This window comes from Alexandromys fortis, unplaced genomic scaffold, assembly GCF_014885135.2.
Source record: "Alexandromys fortis isolate MF-2015 unplaced genomic scaffold, M_Fortis_MF-2015_v1.1 scaffold_300, whole genome shotgun sequence".
NCBI classification, from domain to species: Eukaryota; Metazoa; Chordata; class Mammalia; order Rodentia; family Cricetidae; genus Alexandromys; species Alexandromys fortis.
The window spans coordinates 357,560-367,301 of record NW_026068183.1 but is presented as its reverse complement, the minus strand read 5'-3'; the positions used below and the strand labels follow the sequence as shown (position 1 = coordinate 367,301).

At 45.3% G+C, this 9,742-nt stretch overlaps 1 protein-coding gene across 1 annotated transcript in view; it reads right to left on the bottom strand.

Annotated features, from left to right (window-relative positions):
* Positions 1–9,742, bottom strand: part of Gpr160 (G protein-coupled receptor 160) — a 46,966-nt gene that overhangs the window by 17,498 nt on the left and 19,726 nt on the right. Inside the window, exon 2 of the transcript XR_007589657.1 lies at positions 4,795–4,891. The gene's annotated coding sequence lies outside the window, so the exon portion shown is untranslated. The remainder of the gene's footprint in view (positions 1–4,794; positions 4,892–9,742) is intronic.

Genomic DNA, 9,742 nt, shown 5'->3' with positions numbered 1-9,742 from the left:
GAATAGATTGTATAAAAAACATCTATTCTTTTTTTATAAACATCTATTTTCAATAAAAGAAAAAATATAAACCCATCAAAGGGGGACTGAAGATATATATGAAGATACAATGTGTAGAACTTATTGGATGAATTAAAGCAAAATTATAGTCAAGTTGGGTGCTAACTAGAAATTTTAGCACACTAAGGAGTTTTTAATTTTGTTGTGATCTGAACTCTGCTTCCTTCAAATTCAGATGCTGAAGCCCTAAATGATAGTACCTCAGTGCGTGACTGTATTTCTAGAGTCCTTACAGAGGATATGGAAATTAAGAGTTTTAAATATGCATATTGAAGAGTTTACTAGAATTTGCCTCAAAATCTGAAGTGTGAACATGGGTGAGAAATGTGTGGAGGGCAGTGGGGATGGGGCAGGCTTGGCCATCAGTGAGGTTATTCAGTGCATCTACATAGATGTTAGAGTGTGAAGACGTAGCTCAGGAGAGTACCTGGGTTCAATCCCCAGCAACCACTGAAGCCCCAAAACCCCCCAAAAAAACAAACAAAAAAACCTGTCACCTGTATGGCTTTGAAAACTTTTAAAAGTACTTTGTTCTAAAGGAATAAATCTTCTAGGATGAAACTCTAGAAGCTGGAAAATGAGTGAATGACTAGCAAATGACCCGTGTGTAGAGTGCGGCACAGAGAGCAGATGTAAGGAGGCTGTCATGACAGACCCGTGTGTAGAGTGTGTACTGAGAGATGTGCGAGGAAACTGTCATGACAGACCCGTGTGTAGAGTGTGTACTGAGAGCAGATGTGTAAGGAGGCTGTCATGACAGACCCGTGTGTAGAATGTGTACTGAGAGCAGATGTGTAAGGAGGCTGTCATGGACAGACCCTTGGGCTGGGGAATGGAGCCCATAGGCCCCACAGCCTTGCTAGTTGCAGACTGAACAGCTCCTCTCTTCTGGTTCTGCTGTGCCTGCAGTCTGCCTCCTCCATGTCCCTCCTTCCTGGCACGTGACTCTACTCTCATACTTTCATACACTGCCCTCTCGGCATCTTCCTAGAAGAACTTGGACCTTCCATATGAAGAGCAGAAGGAGGGAGAACATGAGCAAGGAAGTCAGGACCGTGAGGGGTGCGTCCACCCACTGAGACGGCAGGACTGATCTAATGGGAGCTCACCAAGGCCAGTTGGACTGGAACTGATGGAGCATGTGATCAAACCGGACTCTCTGAACGTGGCGGACAATGAGGGCTGACTGAGAAGCCAAGGACAATGGCACTGGGTTTTGATTCTACTGCATGGACGGGCTTTGTGGGAGCCTAGTCTGTTTGGATGCACACCTTCCAGGACCTGGGGGAAACAGGGAGGACCTTGGACTTCCTATAGGGTAGGGAACCCTGACTGCTCCTAGGACTGGAGAGGGATGGGAAGGGAGAGTGGAGGGAGGGGAGGAAAGTGGGAGGAGGGAAGGAGGTGGAAATTTTCAATAAAAAATAAATAAAAAAAAAGAACTTGGACCTTGCTACACACTTCCTGGCCTCCCAGGATTGCCTCTGGAATTTGGTCAAAGCCTTCATGAGCCTACGACTTTGGCATCTTGCAAGTCTGCAGAACCGGCCTGACATGTATGATAGCATGGTCCGCCATCAGCTTGCATCCATCTTACTGGCACCCAAGTGTCCTCTAACGAGCAACGTAAATACTGGCAGAGGACTTTGAAAACCTAGAGCCGTGTCTTTGATTCACAAGGCGTGTAGGTACGCCTCTGTGTGATCCTGAAAGCTCAGCACTCAGGAATCAGAGCAGAAAGCCTCTGGTTCTGAAAGTCTAGAGCCATGTCTCTGTGCCTGGCACCTGAAGCCAAGAGCCACCTACAGCTCTAAGTGCTGTTAAGTTTCTGGCTTTGAAACCCCATCTCATAAACCTCTCCCACTCAGCACCTGGAGGCTGCCCATGTGTCATCCCCCTTCCCCCCAGGGGGTTCCTCTGCTGATTGGTGACAATGACCCGACCACCAACCAATCTTCCAAGCTTGAGTTTCTGGGCCATTTTGACAAAATTGCTGAACTTAAACTTTGTCCTGTCCTCTGTCCAGCAGCTTTCTCACGGGGTTTTCAATGCTTTCTGCACGTTATGTGCCTCTAAGTCCCTGGTGCGGTGTGCTTGCCTGTGGTGTGTGTTGAGGTCAGTGTGTCTTCCACTTTACTCTTTGAGACAGGGTCTCTTGCCAAATCTGGAGCTCACCAGTAAGCATGAAGACCTGATTTTGATCCTAAGGACCCACATGGTGGAAGGAGAGAACCAATTCCTCCTGCAAACTGTTGTGTGACCTCATGTACACTATGGTGCATGTATACACACACACACACACACGCACACTGATAAATAAATGTACTTAAAAACAACAGCAAAATCTGAAGGCTAAGGCTTATACATGAGCCTTGTTCTGGGGACGCTTTACATCCAAACCATCATACTTCCCATGCCCAGGCGCACATGGTTTCTAAAACCATGCTGATCATTGCCGAGAAAGTGATCCAAGCCAACCATCTGAAGGAGATCTTCCACCAGTGCTGGACCTATGTCAGCTTGCTCTCCCGTCATAACCATGTGCCCATTTTTATAATGACTCCCTCACAATCCAGGATATATACAGATCTGAAGCTGACTCCGGTGGGTTAGCAGAATTTGGGAGGGATAAGCAGAACTCTCGAGCCAAATCATTCTACCCAAACAGATATGGTGCTTTTGAGGTTACTGATGATGTAAAGAGATCTGTGTATGGCATATGTGTGCCTTTAAACTCTATATTTTATACCGTGTGTGCAGATGTGTGTGCACCACAGGGTGTGTGGTGATCAGAAGACATGTTTGGTTTCCTCCTCCCTGGAGACCCTGGAGGCTGTCAAGCACCATTCCCCGCTGAGTCATCTTCTGCACTGCCCACCATCCTTTTTTTAAGTTTTTACTTATTTATTTATTATGTATACTGTGTTCTGTCTGTATGTATGCCTACAGGCCAGAAGAAGGTGCCAGATCTATTTACAGATGGTTGTGAGCAACCATGTGGTTGCTGGGAATTGAACTCAGGACCTCTGGCAGTGCTTTTAACTGCTGAGTCGTCTCTCCAGCTCCCAACCATACTTCCGAAGAGATGATCTGTTACTGAGTAGAATTTGCTAAATCCTAGATAGCTAGCAAGCCCTGGTTAGAGAGGCTTACACCATGGTGCCAGAGAAAATCCTGTGTGGTCAGGCAATGTAGCAGAAGCAGACTCTTTGTTATGTGTGAAATTGTGAAGGTGAAGTGAGATCTCACCTTTTAAAATATAACCATTCCTTTATCCTTGAATTGTTTCTTTGTAAATTAGTGTAAAAATAGAATGGGTTTCACTGTGACATATCTGTCCTCTACTTGGCCCATGTTCATCCCTGCGACGCCTTTTACACCCCTCCCCACAGGCCCCTTTCTGGCCCCAGTAATAATTGTTCCTTTTCTCTCTTTACCAAACCTTTCATCCCTTTAGGTTATGTGGAACTTCCTGTCACGTCAGGGTTTTCTCTGAGCGCATCAAGTCACTCCTCTGTTCAATTCCTCACGCTCCCACACTGAGATCTGTGTAGCTGGAGTTCAGACAGCACTACCATTTTGGCGAAATGACCCTCTTAGTAGGCAGACTTCTCCTGCCATGTTGGCACCGCAGATGGCCACCACAGAACAGTCTCCCTATAACTTCTTTGGTCGTGACTAATGATTTCGTGTAGCGTGTGCAATGTGTGCATGCAGCCCTGGAGGTGAAACCCACCGACTCCTCTGTGGAGCACACCAAAGCAGAGGAGGGCGCAGCACAGAGTGGGAGTCACAGCCCTTTCAGACAATTAAAGCTGCTCAGGATCTGCTGACGCGAGCTTTGCTATAGCACAGGCTTTCAGCATGACTGGCTCCAGCAGAGTGCACGGGTAGAACTTGCCCCTGTAACCAATCAGTGATGCAGACTTGACAGCAGCAGACGGTCAGACAGGGTGTGTAGGTAAGGTAGCAGGCACTTCCTGGGTGAGGCGGGAGCAGAATCTTGGCGCTCCTTTGTGCTTCTATAGTGCACCCAGGTGGACTACACAGCCGAGCTGAGTACGTTCTCTTTGGTCATGCTCGTCTGGGGACTGGTCAATGCTGGACTCCATGGGATGTCCACAGCCACATAGGCAGACCAGCATGAGCACTGCACTCCTGCTGACGATGAGACTTGGGTGGGCTGCACTGGGAACAGGTGGCAGGAGTTCGTGGGCCTTCATGAGCCTCCGTGCTTATGGCTAGTCATGCTCCTGACAGCCAGCCCTTCCCAAAGGGAAGGCACCCTGGTGTCCTGATTCTAAAGGGTGACTGTTCTAGCACAATGCCTGTCCCTACAATATAGGGCACAGTGAACGTCTTCAGAGTCCCAAAGATGGGAACACACAGGTGAGGATTTTGACTCCAATGCCAGTTTAAGTTCAGATATCCTTTTAAGCTGGCTTTAGTAATAGCATCCTGGGGTATCACAGTGGACTACGTGAGCTCCTTTTAAGGTTCCTGACATTAGGAAGCATGAAAGTTACGCAAACTTCCAGGAGTGACAACTGCGAGCACACACTGACTGTAATGGACCCCTTTTTGTCGTCCTCGCAGGGAGGCTGGTCTCCTCGAGCTGTAGTGTCAAGTGGCAGGCACCAAGACACTTTGTTTTCCTTACTGTGCTGTCGTCCTGGCCTCAGATTCCTACAGGAGTCCAGTCTCTAATTCCCAGGCACTCCAATGGTCACTCACCTTGGAACACAATTTTGCATCGTTAGCTTTTCCATGTGGAGGAGGTAAGCAATGAGGACTTCTGTTCAGCCGTCCGTCAGGAGGGTATCTCTGCAACCTTTAGAGCAGGCAGAAAAGAAAAAAAAATCCTTACAATGTTTTTAAAGGCACAGAAATTGATTAAAATAAAATTCTAATCATAGAACGCCAAAAGAGCATAGGAATTATTTGGGAAATCTTTTTCTAATACATGTATCTAATGAATGACACGTGGCCACACTATGCACACAGAGCATTGTGGACTCAGAGCAAGGTGACTCATAACAGAATCAATGAAACTGAAGCACATTGAGCAGAAAATGAGTAAGCAGCCAGCAACGTCTAGAACTCTCCACGGCTATCATAAGGAAAGCGAAAGCCACGATGACGTGCAGCCTCATATCCCCGGAATAGCCAAGTTATAACTAGTAATACCAAACACCAGAAAAGAGGCCCAGCTGGTGCTGTGTTTCAGGGTTTGAGTCTGAACTGTCCCCCGAAGGCTCACGTATTGAAGGCCTGCTGCCAGCGGCTGGGATTTTAGGAACTGACTGCACTGGGGGCTCTGCCTTCATCAGCAGATGACAGGGACCCTGGGGATGTGACTCTGAGGGTCTATCTTGTCCTCAGTCTCCACTTCCCCTGTCTCGCTCTGCCGTCTGGCTGCTGTGAGGTGATGAGCTCCGCTCCAGTGTACTCTTCCTCACCACAGCCCGAAGGCAATGGAGCCACTCTACTCATAGTCGCTAAGATGCAGAAACCTAAACGTCCTTCCACTACTGAATGGATAATGAGACTTTATACATATACAAACAGAACACTATTCAACTGTAAAGAAAATGAAATCATGAAATTTACAGGTAAATGGGTGGAACTCGACAAATGCGGCATGTTCTTTCTCATCTGTGGTTTCCAGCCCTAAATCTTCACGCAGGAGTATACAGCCTAGAATAACTGCAGAAGCCGGGAAGTGAAAATGAACCTTTGGGGTGGAGGAGCTCTAGAGACCAGAATAGCAGGATCCGGATGATTTAATGTGAGAGACCGGAAAGGGGAGGTATTAACTGGTGATGTTTGAAATAGCCATAGGGAATGTTACTTTATATACAGTACACATATGTAAGCGTATGGTTGCTTGAATGAGGATAGTCACCATAGGCTCATACATTTGAGTGTTTGTCCCTAGTGTAACTGTTCAGGAAGGAGTAGGAGGTGTGGTAGTGGAGTGGGTGTGACCTTGAGGATGCGTGTCACTGGGGGTAGTAGGCTTTGAGGTTTCCTAGTCTCTGTCTTAGCCCCCTCCCTGCTTTGGTTCAGGATGTAAAGTTCTCAGCTACTGCTCCTGTGCTATTACTGTCTGCTTCCTGCCGTGATAAGAATAATAAACTAACCTCTGAAACTAAGAAATCACTCAGTTAAATGCTTTCTTTCCTAAGAGTTGCCTTGGTCATGTCTCTTCACAGCGATTGATTAGTCACTAAGACAAAGCATAGGTATGCACACACTCACACACGAAGGAAAGCTACTTACGATAATGCTCTTTCTGAGAGCTGTGGACTATTTAACAAACCCCAGTACCAGGTCTGAGAAACCTGTTTTCGGGCTTGGGTCAGGGGAGTCCAAAAGGCTCCCCAGACAACACAGGTTATGACTGTTGCCCTGGGCTGTCTCCCAGGAGTTGAAGGTACGTCCTTATGGCTGAAGACAACGGTATATTTGGCCCACAGTATTCAGAGGGTTCAAGCTGGACCTGGCCTGAGTGCCTCCTCCTGAGGACTAGCTTCTGTTACCTGATGGTGCTATGAAGGCTGCCAAGGGGATGCCCACGAGCCACAATGGCCAGCAGGGCACGCTATCCCCAAAGGTGCAATAGTGGCGCTTATATTCTAGCAGTAACAAACAGCTGTCTAGCTGGATATCAGGTCTCATCAACAGGTGGAAAATCATGCCTGGGCTGGAAACCTAGCAACCACTCCTGGCCAGAGGTATCACGGATCTCAGAGAACCCACTGCTGTCACTCTTCCAACTGAGCACCATCCCTAACTGTATTCTAGACACTTACACCACAGCTAAGTGTGGCTCTCGCCCCTCTACGCATCAAAGCAGCTTCCTTCTGAAGCAGATGGAGACCACTGCAGAAACCTACAACTTGTCAAATGCAGAGAACAATTGGTGGGGTGCCTGAGCTGTACAGATCCATGCATGACACAACCCCTGTTGTACGCTGTGAATGTTTTATTACTGTTGGTTAATGAATAAAGCTGTTCCGGCCAATGGCTTAGTAGAGCAGAGGTAGGCAGGAAATTCAAACAGAGATATTTAGAGAGAGCAGGCAGAGTCAAGGAGACGCCATTGTAGCTGCCGAATGAGAAAGACGCCGCCAACAGAACCTTACTTGTAGGCCACAGCCTTGTAGCAATACATAGATTAATAGAAATGGGTTAAGATGTTAAGAGTTAGTTAATAAGAAGCCTGAACCAAGAGGCCAAACAGTGTTGCAATTAATAATAGTTTCTGTCTGTTTATTCAGGCTGGGCGGTCGGGAAACAAATGAGCAGTCTCCAACTACAAAATGGTGCCCATAGGTTTGGGGCTAACATGCATCGCCAGCCACACACTTTGGGTCCAGGTGCTTGTATACTTGGGGTTAGGAACAAAGTAGCTGAGAGCATGCATGCTGCTCAGCACCCCTGCCTGGAAAAGCAGCTGGATAGGTCTGTTAGGTATGCACAGGCAGGAAAGCATGGCGGATTCCTGCTGCCGTACACAGAGACATTTCCAGGCCACACAGCATGCTGCATGGCAGATTTAGCTTTTACTGAGATAAAAAGGGTTTATGTGCTGCATGGTGCTTCCCAGAGTTGAGGTGGTGAGCACGGCTCCTACCCAGCAGTTCCAGAGCTGGCAGTAATGTACCTACATGCCATATTGAAAGGCCAAGAGAGGTGGAGCCAGCATCTAGGGCTCTGCAACCACACTGCTTACTATTTTAAAATGTTCCTTGTCAGAAAAGGATTTCAGATACACAACAGGACACATTCAGACATAAAAGACCTCTAAATGAGATACAGTGTGTTTTAAAATGTACGTAGGCTTGGGAGAAAGAGGAAGAAGAATACAGACAGTTATAAAAAGAAGTAAAGTCTTTAAAGAGACAGTAAAAGCAATATAAAAGAGTACAGACAGTCATAGATTAACAGTAAAAGCAATATAAAAGAGTACAGACAGTCATAGATTAAAGAAGTAAAGAAAAATAAGCCATGTAAAGATGAAAAATACAGAGACTGGATTATGTATATTGTTGTGTTTTCTTTGAATTTTTTGACTGCAGGGAGACATTTGATTTGGGGAGCTGCTAAGCTAAACCAACATATATATTTTAAGGATGTCTTGATTTCAAAATTTGAGTCTAAGGGTATGTTACTTTGGAAAATAAATTCTGCTTTTGTTTTCACAGAGGATGGGAACCTGTAGATTCCTTCCAGGCTAATGTGGTTCGATAAAACAATACCCCCCTAAAAGGTCTCCATGAACCCCTAAAAATACTTACCCCAACAAAGAACAGGAAGCAGTTTGAGCAAAATGATGCTCAAATTCACAAAATGATTGTTTATAAATGTTTGTTTTCATCTAAAAGGGGTTGGGTATAAATCATTAATGGTCACAGCTAATCTCTCTCTCTCTCTCTTCTCTCTCTTTAAAAGGGAGATATGATACAGAGATGAATACTTTGCATTGGTATGGATCTTGGTCTATTGATACAAACTAAGGGCAATTTTGTTAAATGTATTTCTGTTACTGTTTAGCAGCTCATTTAAAAATGTAATGTGTAATTAAAAATTGCAGATGAATAGGTAGTCCTAATAGTCAAACTGGAGTCATATTAGTTAGGTTTTCTATATATAGAGAGATATATTTCAGTTAGATAGATCATCTTCAACACTTCAAAGACCTACAGAATACAGCATTTAAAATGTTGTAAGAACTTAGACTTTTCTCAACAGTGTGACATGTCTGCTTCTGGCAGCACCAATTACTTCAGAGTATGGGCACTGATGGGCACTGAAAAGAAAAACTGTTATGGAATTTGCCTTCAATGTGACAAGACTAGCCATTTGGGCAAAAAACTGCTCTTTCCTGGACTACTTGATGGTATACTGTATGAACTGGACATGCAGGACCCACAGAAAAGTGACTGCTGAACTTCCCAAAAGATGGGATGGTCCTTCAGAGTTTCTGCTTCACAGAAGAAACTGCCAGACATTCTGCAGGATACAGAAAAGAGTGACCGACAAACTGCCAAGATAGGCACAACAGCCTTCCAAATTTCCTGCTTCATGGAAAAGTCTGCCAGATTCTATGGGCCTGTAGGCTGAGGATGGATGCCCCAACATTACAGAAGAACTGTGGGTGACTGTCCAGGCAGTGAGATGTCTCTGTCAGTTCTAAAACTTTGGAAGGTGCTTACAATGCCCTTCTGTTTTTCTTAGGTAATATTATATCCTTCTTGGGTCTTTGAAGAGTTGGAGACAGTTATAGCTTTCCTTAGTTATGATAAAGGATAAATTAGATATAAAACTTTAGATTCACAAAGACAGAATGGATGACTAAATATTATAACTAATTCTTGCTTGATACCTATTTTGTTATATGTAATTTTACTGTGTTAAAATTAAAACCTTCCTTTATAATTAGACAGAAAAGGGGAGATGATGTGGAATTCCCCTCTGGATGCTGTGAATATGTGATATGTGAATATCACTGGTTAATGAATAAAGCTGTTTTGGCTAGAGCAGAGCTAGGTAGGAAATCCAAACAGAGATATAAAGAACAAGTAGCGGGAAATCTGAACATGTGTGTGTGTGTATGTGTGTGTGTGGAGAGAGAGAGAGAGAGAGAGAGAGAGAGAGAGAGAGAGAGAGAGAGAGA